The sequence below is a fragment of the Hyla sarda genome, chromosome 4 (assembly GCF_029499605.1).
Source record: "Hyla sarda isolate aHylSar1 chromosome 4, aHylSar1.hap1, whole genome shotgun sequence".
Lineage (NCBI taxonomy): Eukaryota > Metazoa > Chordata > Amphibia > Anura > Hylidae > Hyla > Hyla sarda.
Genome location: NC_079192.1, coordinates 114,931,112 through 114,944,243, shown reverse-complemented (window position 1 = coordinate 114,944,243; position 13,132 = coordinate 114,931,112). Strand labels below are relative to the sequence as shown.

Sequence of the window (13,132 nt, the reverse complement as noted above, 5' to 3'; positions counted from 1 at the left end):
TTCATCCCTGCATGTTCTCCAGATGATCCCACGTCCGTGGGTATAAAATAGGTGACAGTGCGTGCTGTGTAGTCCTTGTAAAGAGCTGGGGTTAGCGGAGCACAGCTAACATGCAACCATTCAGTCAGGCAGCCAGGCCACGCCCCCTTGCCCTCACATCTCATGTGTGAACGTCATTCCTTACTCCTCAGAGCTGCCAACTGCCTGTTGTGTGCATTGTGGATCTGTAACTTGACTCAAGGAGCGGACTGATTGACAGGATTAACCTGCTAAGCCCTGCTTGTACTGCCCACACTTGATGTATTTTGTGACTGCACAGCTGCCGGACAAGACACACAGGCTGCCAGGATGACCATTCACCCAATTAGGGTAGCATGAAAGGGAAGTTGTCAAGGACTTGCACCAAGGAACTGGATGATGATTGCCTCAAGTACCTATTCCAATTAGCAAACCAGCCTACAAGTTGTTGAATACCCATCTGGCTGTATCTTAGCAGGGCCATGTAAAATTGGTGGGAAATCTTGTGCCATTCTACAGAAATTTATCTCAGTGAGTACTATTTGGGTTTGCACATATGCTCCAGGGAACACTCGCTAAATCCATAGTCATATCCTATAGTATAAAGGATACTGTACTTAGGGACAAAGAAAAGTCCTGGGATAGACCCAATTGCTAGTCAAACGCTCATGAACAAGAATGTATATTTCTAAGCTAAATTATCCTATACTGGCACACTGAAGCAGCAGCTTCTCTGGATGCACCTACATGTAACATTTGGGGGAGGGGGGATATATCAAAACCTGTGCAGAAAAAAACTTGCCCAGTTGCCCATAGCAACCAATCAGATCGCTTCTTTCATTTTTAGGAAGGCCAGTGAAAAATTAAGCAAGCGATCTGATTGGTTGCTATGGGCAACTGGACAACTTTCCCTCTGCACAGGTTTTGATTATTGTTTGCACCCCCTGAAGATAAGTAAAATTCTGTTGCACCATTTACTCATATGCTGCTTTTGGTTATCCTTTGCATGCAGGCCCTCCATTGCAAAAGGCTCCGTGTATGTTGGAGTTTACATTATACTATAAAACCCATTGTACTACCACTTACATAATCAACAATGACATCTCTTCAGTCAGACAAGTGCCAAAACATCACCTTGACTTATGCTGCAAGATTGATCATAGAGAAAAATATTTACGGTAGGTTGAAACTAATTTTAATGCCATACAAACAGTAACTGTAGATTCAGGCTATGTGCATACATACTATTTTGGTCCTCATTTTATGAAATTACTTTTACCAAAAACGGGGTTGTTACTGGCACAGAGAATAATTATGGAGGAAAGATATTCACCATTTTATGTGTTTTGGTCCCACTGCTGATTTTGGTAAAAATACTGAACAAGATAAGGACTAACATTGAGGGAGATTTATCAAAACATGTACAGAGGAAAAGTTGACCAGTTGCCCATAGCAACCAATTAGCTTTTTATTTTTTATTTTTTAGAGACCTTTTCAAAAATAAAATAACCAATTTGATTGGTTGCTATGGGCAACTGGTCAACTTTTCCTCTGCACAGCTTTTGATAAATCTCCCCCATTGTGACATTGGGAGGAATGAAAGAGACAACAATTCTATATAAGAATATATTTATTTTAGTGCTAACAGTCAGGCCAAAGATAAATTTATAAATAGGAGAATAAAATAATGGATTATTGAATATACTGTATATATATAAATATAACAAAAAATACCTAAATATATCAGAAAACTAACAAACTATCACATGGAATAAAACTGGGTGTTTTTTTAATGTAAAGATAATAAAATACTTGAAAAATACAGAAATGTGTGGAACAACATAAAAATAAGTGACGAGCTCCTATAAATAAGTTTCACTAAATCATAAAAATAACATGTAAGAACATGTTAAGAAATACACGGTGTGCTTAGTAAAGTAAAAATTATTAAGATTATAATACTCACCGAAAGAAACACAATATAGTTATGACTATTCCTTGACTTTGAGGGAATATGTTCACACACAGAAAAAAATGTCTCTATTTTATTTTTGTGTCTTAACCCCTTAACGACCTTGAACGTGTATACACGTCCAGGCAGGATGCACGTTCCCACACCAGAACAAGTATACAAGTCCATGGTTCTCATGGGTGCTGCCCAGTGCACCCACAAGATCAAGGCAGGGACTCGGCTGTAACACACAGCCAGGACCCTGCCGCACTGCCGGGACTGAAGTAAACTTTGGTCCCAGCAGTTTAACCCTTACAGCCGTAAGTGTTTTGACAGAGGGAGAGAGCTCCCTCAGTCCCCCCTGCAGCACCCTGCAGCTAGATCGCGTGGTGCTGTGTGTGATCCCCGGCAGGCAGGGGCCTGCCACACTGCCGGGACCAAATTAAACTTCTGTCCCGGCAGTTTAACCCTTACAGCCACCATCGGAAGCGACCACGAGCTGTAAGGAGTTGTGACAGAGGGAGGGGGCTCCCTCTGTCTTTCTTCTGTAGCACCCCACAATGATCGTGTGGTGCTGCTAGTTTCCTGGGCAGCCGGGGGCCTTACAAGGAAGAGAGGCACATCCTGATATGCTGCCTGCTAGTGTAAAACGGCTAGTGTAAAACCTGCCTGCAGTCATGAGCGGGCACACTGAGCTACCCAGCCGCAGCAGTGATCTTGCTCTTGTGACTGCTGGGGGGCAATCGCAGTGTGAAATACGCTGTGGATGCGCTCTATGTGACCCTACACTGCGTCCCGTTCATACTGCCTTTTAGCAGTATGTTAGAGGAATCCATCAGCATCACGACAAAAAAAGTGATGCTGATTTATACTGTAGCAACTCCATTCATTTCTGAATGAGACTGCTACAGTATACATTGGCATCCCTTTTTTGACATGACAACAGACACCTATGCTGCAGAAATGCAGTATTAAATGCCAAAGGGGGCTTCTCTCCTTCTTGGTCCTTCCAGGTGGTCAGGCAACCAGATATGGCCTAAGTAGGGGTACTGCCCAGCCTGGGACGAACAGGGTGATAAAATATGGACGTATTTCCTCCATTTCAAAAGCGGCTTACCAAAATTATGTCCCACAAATAAAGAATCTGAAAGTATAAGTTTCATAAACTATTTGGTCAGAAAGTATAAATATATGCAACCTATCTATCTATAGTGTGTGTGTGTATGTATGTATGTATGTATGTATGTATGTTCCACAAAAACGTCCAAACGGCTAAAGATATTAACATGAAACTTGGCACACATGTTACTTATCTGACAACAACAAACATAGGATAGGTAATTTAACCCTTACTCACCCCCATTTGCCAGGGGCGGGGTTTATGTTTAAATTCCCATACAAGTCTATGGGAAATATATGTTACTGCATAACTTCCAAACGGCTGGATAGGATATTTAACCGTTAACTACCCCCATTTGTGAGGGTTGGGGTTTTGTTTAACATCCCATGCAAATCAATGGGAAATGTATGTTCCCACATAACTTCCGTACAGTTGGAGATATTTCAATACCTGGTGCACAAATTACAGGTCGGGATATGAGGACGGGATGGGAGGTCGGGATGGGAGGTCGGGATAGGAGGACGGGATAGGAGGACGGGATAGGAGGACGGGATAGGAGGACGGGATAGGAGGACGGGATAGGAGGACGGGATAGGAGGACGGGATAGGAGGACGGGATAGCAGGACGGGATAGCAGGACGGGATAGCAGGACGGGATAGGAGGATGGGATAGGAGGACTGGATGAGGATGGGATAGGAGGTCGGAATAGGAGGACGGGATAGGAGGACGGGATAGGAGGACGGGATAGGAGGTCGGGATAGGAGGTCGGGATAGGAGGATGGGATAGGAGGACGGGATAGGAGGACGGGATATGGGGTTGGGATATGACAACAATATATGAGAACGGGATATGAAGTCAAAAGCTTCCTCCTTTGTTGAACCAACGCCGGATATTCAGCTAGTATCTATCTATCTATCTAATATATATATATATATATCTCAACGTGTGTGTGTATGTATGTATGTGTATGTTCCACAAAAACTTTCAAACGGCTAAAGATATTAACATGAAACTTGGCACACATGTTACTTATATGTCAACAACAAACATAGGATAGGTAATTTAACCCTTACTCACCCCCATTTGCCAGGGACGGGACTTATGTTTAAAGTCCCATGCAAGTCAATGGGAAATATATGTTACTGCATAACTTCCAAACGGCTGGAGATATTTCGATAATACTTGGTCACATGTAACTTATATGTCCACTTAAAATAAAGGATAGTTAATTTAACCCTTAACTACCCCCCATTTGTGAGGGTCAGGTTTTTTTTTTTTAAAGTCCCATGCAAATCAATGGGAAATGTATGTTCCCATATAATTTCCGTTAGGCTGGAGCTATTTCATTACCTGGTACACATATTATGAGTCAGGATATGAGGATGGGATGGGAGGACAAGATAGGAGGACGGGATAGGAGGTCTGGATAGGAGGTTGGGATAGGAGGTCGAGATAGGAGGACGGGATAGGAGGTCAAGATAGGAGGTCGAGATATGAGGATGGGATAGGAGGTCAAGATAGGAGGTCGAGATATGAGGACATGAAAGGAGGTGGGGATAGGAGGTTGTGATAGGAGGTTTAGATAGGAGGTCGAGATAGGATGTCAGGATAGGAGGTCGGGATAGGAGGACGGGATATGAGGACGGGATAGGAGGTCTGGATAGGAAGTTGGGATAGGAGGTCGAGATAGGAGGACGGGATAGGAGGTCAAGATAAGAGGTCGAGATATGAGGACGGGAAAGGAGGTCGGGATAGGAGGATGGGATAGGAGGTCTGGATAGGAGGTCAGGATAGGAGGTCGAGATAGGAGAATGGTATAGGAGTTCAAGATAGGAGGTCGAGATATGAGGACGGGATAGGAGGTCGAGATAGGAGGATGGGATAGGAGGTCGAGGACAGGATAGCAGGACGGGATAGGAGGACGGAATAGGAGGACGGGGTAGGAGGTCAGGATAGGATGTCGAGATAGGAGGATGGGATAGGAGGTCAAGATAGGAGGTCGAGATATGAGGACGTGAAAGGAGGTGGGGATAGGAGGTCATGATAGGAGGTTTAGATAGGAGGTCGAGATAGGATGTCGGGATAGGAGGACAAGATAGGAGGACGGGATATGAAGACAGGATAGGAGGTTGGGATAGGAGGTCGAGATAGGAGGACGGGATAGGAGGTCGAGGACGGGATAGCAGGATGGGATAGGAGGATGGGATAGGAGGACGGGATAGGAGGTCAGGATAGGAGGACGGGATAGGAGGTCGGGACAGGAGGTCGAGATGTGGGGTTGGGATATGGCAACAATTTATGAGGACTGCATATGAAGTCAAAAGCTTCCTCCTTTGTTTATTTTCCTCCCCAAAAAGGATTAGGAAGGAAAAACCGGGCAACGCCGGGTACTCAGCTAGTATATATACAAAACTTAAAGTGTGTGTGTGTATGTATGTGTGTATTCTTATAACAATAGAATAAGAAAGAAGTCGGCGACTCACCGGAGCTGATTTTCAAGCAGTTTCTTCTTTATTGGTACTTACATGCATGGGGAGAGAAAAGACGTACAGGGGGTACAGCTGTCTGGTATGTATGTATGTGTGTATGTTCCACAAAAACTTCCAAACAGCTAAAGATATTAACATGAAACTTGGCACACATGTTACTTATATGTCAACAACAAACATAGGATAGGTGATTTAACCCTTACTCACCCCCATTTGCCAGGGGCTGGGTTTATGTTTAAAGTCCTATACAAGTCTATGGAAAATATGTGTTACTTCATAACTTCCAAAAGGCTGGAGATATTTCGATAATACTTGGTTACATGTTACTTATATGTCCACTTAAAATATAGGATAGTTAATTTAACCCTTAACTACCCCCATTTGTGAGTGTCAGGGTTTTTGTTTGAAGTCCCATGCAAATCAATGGGAAATGTATGTTCTCACATAACTTCTGTACGGCTGGAGATATTTCAATACCTGGTACACATATTACAGGTCGGGATATGAGGACGGGATGGGAGGTCGAGATAGGAGGTCGAGATAGGAGGACGGGATGGTCGTGATAGGAGGTCGAGTTAGGAGGTCGGGATATGAGGACGGGATAGGAGGTGGCGATAGGAGCACGGGATAGGAGGTCGAGATAGGAGGTCGAGATAGGAGGCCGGGATAGGAGGTCGGGATAAGAGGTCAGGATAAGAGGTCAGGATAAGAGGACAGGATAGGGGTTGAGATAGGAGGTCGGGATAGGAGGTGGGGATAAGAGGGAGAGATACGAGGACCGGATAGGGGGTTGAGATAGGTGGTCGGGATAGGGGGTCAAGATAGGAGGACGGGATAGGAGGACGGGATAGGAGGACGGGATAGGAGGACGGGATAGGAGGACGGGATAGGAGGACGGGATAGGAGGACGGGGTATGAGGACAGGATATGACAACAATATATGGGGATGGGATTTGAAGTCAAAAGCTTCCTCCTTTGTTGATTTTCCTCCCCAACAAGGATGAGGAAGGAAAAACCGGGTAACGCCGGGTATTCAGCTAGGACGGGATTGTCGGGATAGGAGGTCGAGTTAGGAGGTCGGGATATGAGGTCGGGATAGGAGGTCGAGATAGGAAGTGGAGAAAAAAGGACAGGATAGAAGGACGGGATAGGAGATTGGGGTATGAGGTCGGGGTATGAGGACGGGATAGGAGGTCGGGGTATGAGGACGGTATAGGAAGTCGGAGTATGAGGACGGGATAGGAGGTCGGGGTATGAGGACGGGATAGGAGGTTGGGGTATGAGGACTGAATAGGAGGTCTGGGTAGGAGGACAGGATAGGAGGTCGGGTATGAGGACAGGATAGGAGGTCGGGGTATGAGGACGGGATATGGGGTTGGGATATGACAACAATATATGGGGATGGGATATGAAGTCAAAAGCTGCCTACTTTGTTGATTTTCCTCCCCAAAAAGGATAAGGAAGTAAATATCAGGCAACACTGGGTACTCAGCTAGTTAGTGTTAAAATAGCAAAAAAAATCCTGTTTTTTTTTTTACCCCCTTAAGGACGCAGGACGTAAATGTACGTCCTGGTGAGGTGGTACTTAACGCACCAGGACATACATTTACGTCCTGTGCATAACCTGATCGCAGCCAGGGACCCGCCGACAATGGCCGACGCCTAAAATCTCGCGGGCGTCCATCATTAACCCCTCAGGTGCCGGGATCAATACAGATCCCGGTATCTGCGGCAGTGCGCGATTTGAATGAATGATCGGATCGCCCGCAGCGCTGCTGAGGGGATCCGATCATTCAGAACGCCGCACGGAGGTCCCCTCACCTTCCTCCTTCCGGCTCCCGGCGTCTCCTGCTCTGGTCTGAGATCGAGCAGACCAGAGCAGAAGATCGCCGATAACACTGTCCTATACATAGAACAGATCAGTATTAGCAATCATGGTATTGCTATGAATAGTCCCCTATGGGGACTATTCAAGTGTTAAAAAAAAATTAAAAAATGTAAAAGTAAATGTAAAAAAAAAGTGAAAAATCCCCTCCCCCAATAAAAAAGTAAAACGTCCGTTTTTTCCTATTTTACCCCCAAAAAGCGTAAAAAATAAATTGTATAGACATATTTGATATCGCCACGTGCGTAAATGTCCAAACTATTAAAATAAAATGGTAATGATCCCGTACGGTGAACGGCGTGAACGAAAAAAAAAAAGTCCAAAATTGCTACTTTTTTAATACATTTTATAAAAAAAAATATTATAAAAAATGTATTAAGTTTTTTAAATGCAAATGTGGTATAAAAAAAAAGTACAGATCATGGCTCAAAAAATGAGCCCCCATACCGCCGCTTATACGGAAAAATAAAAAAGTTAGAGGTCATCAAAATAAAGGGATTATAAACATACTAATTTGGTTTAAAAGTTTGTGATTTTTTTTAAGCACAACAATAATAGAAATGTATGTAATAATGGGTTTCATATTAATCGTATTGACCCTCAGAATAAAGAACACATGTCATTTTTACCATAAATTGTACGGCGTGAAAACGAAACCTTCCAAAATTAGCAAAATTGCGTTTTTCTTTTTAATTTCCCCACAAAAAGTGTTTTTTGGTTGCGCCATACATTTTATGATATAATGAGTTATGTCATTACAAAGGACAACTGATCGCGCAAAAAACAAGCCCTCATACTAGTCTGTCGATGAAAACATAAGAGTTATGATTTTTAGAAGGCGAGGAGGAAAGAATGAAAACGTAAAAATTAAATTGTCTGAGTCCTTAAGGGGTTAAGGACCGAGGTTTTTTTTTGTCTTTAGATTTTTAGTTTTTTCCTCCTTGCCTTTAAAAAATCATAACTCTTTCAATTTTGCACCTAAAAATCCCTATGATTGCTTATTTTTTGCGCAACCAATTCTACTTTGTAATGACATTAGTCCTTTTGCCCAAAAATCTATGGCAAAAGGGAAAAAAAAAATCATTGTGAGACAAAATTGAAAAAAACAAAACGCTGTTTTGTAACTTTTGGGGGCTTCCGTTTCTACGTAGTACATTTTTCGGTAGAAATTACACATTATCTTTATTCTGTAGGTCTATACAATTAAAATGTGAATTCGGGTAGAAAAACAGACATGGTGCACATCTACAATCTTGTATAATGATCTGATTGCTTCTCAGCATAATATCAAAAACTAACAGGTTGTTAGTATACATTTTTGATCAAAAAGTACAAGCCCACTCGCCACGTCAAGGCCACCTATCCAGAGTGGGTCCCTAACGTCCCTAGCATAAAATGGCGCAGCACCGGGCGGCGACCACCACCGCCGCGACGCCAATGCCCAGAGGGGGGAACGACCCACCGGCAGAGCGGCCCCAATGCCACTCAAACCAGTCCATGGGCCGCACCCCCCCGCAGACACGGCGCCACGGCAGCAACGGACACCGCACAGCACCACACCAGTGTGAACAGGGATGTAATAGCTCACTTACCATACTCTCCCAGTCTATACAATTAAAATGATACCCTACTTATATAGGTTTGATTTTGTCGTACTTCTGGAAAAAATCATAACTACATGCTGGAAAATTAATACGTTAAAAATTGTCATCTTCTGACCCCTATAACTTTTTTATTTTTGCACATATGGGGCGGTATGAGGGCTCATTTTTTGCACCGTGATCTTAAGTTTTTAGCAGTGCCATTTTTGCATTGATAGGAATTATTGATCGCTTTTTATTAATTTTTTCATGATATAAAAAGTGACCAAAAATGCACTATTTTGGACTTTGGATTTTTTTTGCGCATACGCCATTGACCGTGCAATTTAATTAACGATATATCTTTATAATTCCGCACACGGCGATACCATTTATGTTTATTTTTATTTACACTGTTTGTTTTTTTTATGGGAAAAGGGGGGTGATTCAAGCTTTTAATAGGGAAGGGGTTTAATGATCTTTATTCACTTTTTTTTCACTTTTTTTTTTGCAGTTTTATAGCTCCCATAGGGACCTATGACACTGCACACACTGATCTTTCACATTGATCACTGGTTTCTCATAGGAAACCAGTGATCAATGATTCTGCCGCTTTACTGCTCATGCCTGGATCTCAGGCACTGAGCAGTCATTCGGCGATCGGACAGCGAGAAGGCAGGTAGGGACCCTCTTTCTGTCCTGTAAGCTGTTCGGAATGCCGCGATTTCGCAGCGGCTATCCCGAACAGCCCACTGGCATACTTACACTTTCACTTTAGATGCGGCGTTCAACTTTGAACGCCACGTCTAAAGGGTTAATAGCGTGCGGCACCGCGATCAATGCCGTGCGCTATTAACCACGGGTCCCAGCCGTTGTTAGAGGCTGGGCCCGACTCAGGAGCGGACACATGACGTTCCAGTACGTTAAATGTCTTGATTTTTTGCATTGTTAAAGCATTGTTAAAAAAAAAAAAAAAAAACTACAAATTATATCGGCTTACTTTTACAATGTACATGAAGGACAACTTGTGACAAAAAAACAATGAAAGAATTATCCTGATTGGCAAAACTTTACCAGAGTTATTCTCTAATAAAGTCAGACATCCCCGATTTGAAAAAACAGGCCTGGTCTTTCAGGGACATACAGGTTTACTTGTATTGGTCCTTAAGGGGTTAACATATTCCAAAGCTTGGTCCTCACATCACATGAAGAATACAGTCTTAAAATAGGGGAAAAGTGTCTGATTGCAGGGGGTCTGACAGTTAGGACCCCTGTGATCTCCTGCTTGGGCCCTGGCTCTCGTGCTGTACTCGGGCATCTCCTGCACTTCCCATAGAAATGAATGAAATGTGTGCCTTGCAGGAGATTATGGGGTCCCAGCTGAGATTATGGGGTCCCAGCTGAATAAGCTGACACTTATTCCCTATCCTGTGTATAGGAGATAAGTTACTTTTCACTGCAGTATACCTTTAAATGTAGTCATGTGTTCTATTAAAGCCTATGGAAATGCAGCCGTCAGCGCACATATAGGGGGAGATTTATCATAACCTGTCTAGAAGAAAAGTTGCTGAGTTGCCCATAGCAACCAATCAGATCGCTTTTTTTCATTTTACAGAGGCCTTTTCAGAAATGAAAGCAGCAATCTGATTGGTTGCTATGGGCAACTAAGCAACTTTTTCTGTGGACAGGATGTGATAAATCTCCCCCAGTTTGTTCACAAAAATGGCAGTAGTTCCAACATTAGAATTTATCATAACTTCATTTCCATAGACTTTCATTGAGCATACTATTATATGAAAAATATGGCCCACGCTTTTTTAAATGGCCAACCTTTTTGTTATTTTACGACGTGTGAACCCAGTGTCCGCGAGGCAAATTTTTTAAATGTCTTTGTGATGAAAAATCTGCTACATGTTACATTACTGTGTTTGCTGTCTGTGATGACTCTGTAAATCATTTGTCACACTCTTTCATTTTCCTATTCTTCATATGGAAATGGTGTCTTTATTGTTGCATTAATCCTTAAAAGTGCCTGTCTTTGGCCCTTCAAATACTATCTTATCTGAGAGCAGTGTGATTATTTATGCTTACTGTCCATGAAATTTTGTGTCACTATAGAAATGTATTGTTCCTGCAGTAAAACAAAGAAGATTATCCCCGTATTTATCTGGAGATCCAAGTGCCAAGGGGAGCAGTGTATCCCAACAGACTACTGGACTGGCTGAGACAGCCCCCTTACTAACTATGGGAACAAGCTAAAAATGATCTTTGCCCTCAGATCTCTAATCCTGAGTCAAGGGCTTCTGCTCCCCCTTCAACTTAAACAAATCCACTCAAATGCCCTTCTTGGCAAGTTTGGTGGTCCTGTAAATCAATATCTCTGCTAGCTCCATTCTCATTACCAGTGTTACAGGTTAGAGACATGCTAGAGAACCATTCTCTTAGCCACGAGGTCCAACTCATGTTCACTCACATTTAACCCCGTAAGGAAACAGCCCATTTTGGCATTAAAGGGGTTATCCAGGAAAAAAACTTTTTTTATATATCAACTGGCTCCAGAAAGTTACAGATTTGTAAATTACTTCTATCAAAAAATCTTAATCCTTTCAGTACTTATGAGCTTCTGAAGTTAAGGTTGTTCTTTTCTGTCTAAGTGCTCTCTGATGACACGTGTCTTGGGAAATGCCCAGTTTAGAAGCAAACTCCCATAGCAAACATCTTCTAAACTGGACATGAACACCACTCCTGCTTCCTTAAGGGGTTAAAGGGATATGATCAATTTATTTATGTAAGTAAATGACCCATAGAAAAAAATTATGGGGTAAAATTGTTCCAGGTAAAACCTTCTTAAGACAAGGGGGCTCTCCCCCTGTCTGGTGTAAAAGCGGTTTAGTCTCAAGGGGCGACAAGCTGTCTTTACCATAAGAACTGTGAATTTATGGAACAGTCTACCTCAGGAACTGGTCACAACAGGATCAGTTGAGAGTTTCAAAACAGGGTTAGATACATTTCTTGTACAAAATAGCATTAATGCATATTCAGAAATATAGATGGCTAAGGGTGACCAAATGTACAAAATAAAGGCTCTGGCATACTAAGAGAATGAAAATTCCAAAGAAATTTGAGGTCTGCGGACCTTGAACTCATAAATCCTTGCACCTGCCCTTGTGTCATCACTTATCATGGTGACCTAAGTCCTCGTCACTGTAGTACCAAGGGTTTTTATTAGTTTTCTGTCAAACTTTGTCAGACAATTGTGTTTGATTGACTGTTGCTACAGCATTATACAGTGTGATTGTCACTCTATTAATACAGCCTAGTTAAGTCAGGCTGCATTATTGGATCCTAGATCCAGCGGCCAAAAGCAGGTAAGGGGACCCTCTACTTCCATTTTAGCTCATTTGAGTTAACCAGTCATTTGTGGTGAGATACCGGCAACTGATAGTAGCCGTCCCTCAGTATGAGTATAAAGCAAACACAGCATAGTCACTTAATGCTCCAGAGTATACAGGTGCTTTAGGTTTTAGACAGCAAAGGCTTACAGATAGTACTGATGTCATCTAGGGATAAACACTGTAAGGATTCTGGGTGTGCATCTACACCCTGCAGCATCTCTTGGTCTATAAAGCATGCTCAGGAGAACGGGTTATAGTGGGGTGCGGGTTATAGTGGGATGCTCTCAGCTGCTTTTAGCAGCCGTGGCCCGTGGCTAATGAAAGACATCACAGATCAGGGTGATGTCCAGCATTAACTTTTTACATTCCACAATGTCTCACAATGTCTAAAATGCTACAAATCTAATCTCAACAGCTCAGTGGAGCTGATAGGAAATCTTGCAGGGTCTCAAACATCTGAAAGGTCAGGCAGAGGGTCCTTTCCTGCCTCTGTCCCATCTGATCTGTGCTCCAGTCCTGCAGGCAGCCTCAGCAGTATATAGCAATGGAGCACTTCATATACCATAAAAAAAATTAAGAAACGATCATGAGCCCCCATACATCCCCATATACAGAAAAAAGAAAAAAGATTATAGGGGTCAGAGGGGAAAATTTTAGGCATACTAATATTCGCACAAAAAGTTAAAAAGCTA

General features: G+C 42.7%; 1 long non-coding RNA gene across 1 annotated transcript in view; it reads left to right on the top strand.

Moving 5' to 3' along the window:
- The first annotated feature begins 237 nt into the window (after nucleotides 1–237).
- LOC130366890 (uncharacterized) overlaps nucleotides 238–13,132 on the top strand; it is a 34,233-nt gene continuing 21,338 nt past the window's right edge. The window contains exons 1-2 of the long non-coding RNA XR_008891983.1: nucleotides 238–549; nucleotides 1,031–1,196. This is a non-coding gene — a long non-coding RNA (uncharacterized LOC130366890). The remainder of the gene's footprint in view (nucleotides 550–1,030; nucleotides 1,197–13,132) is intronic.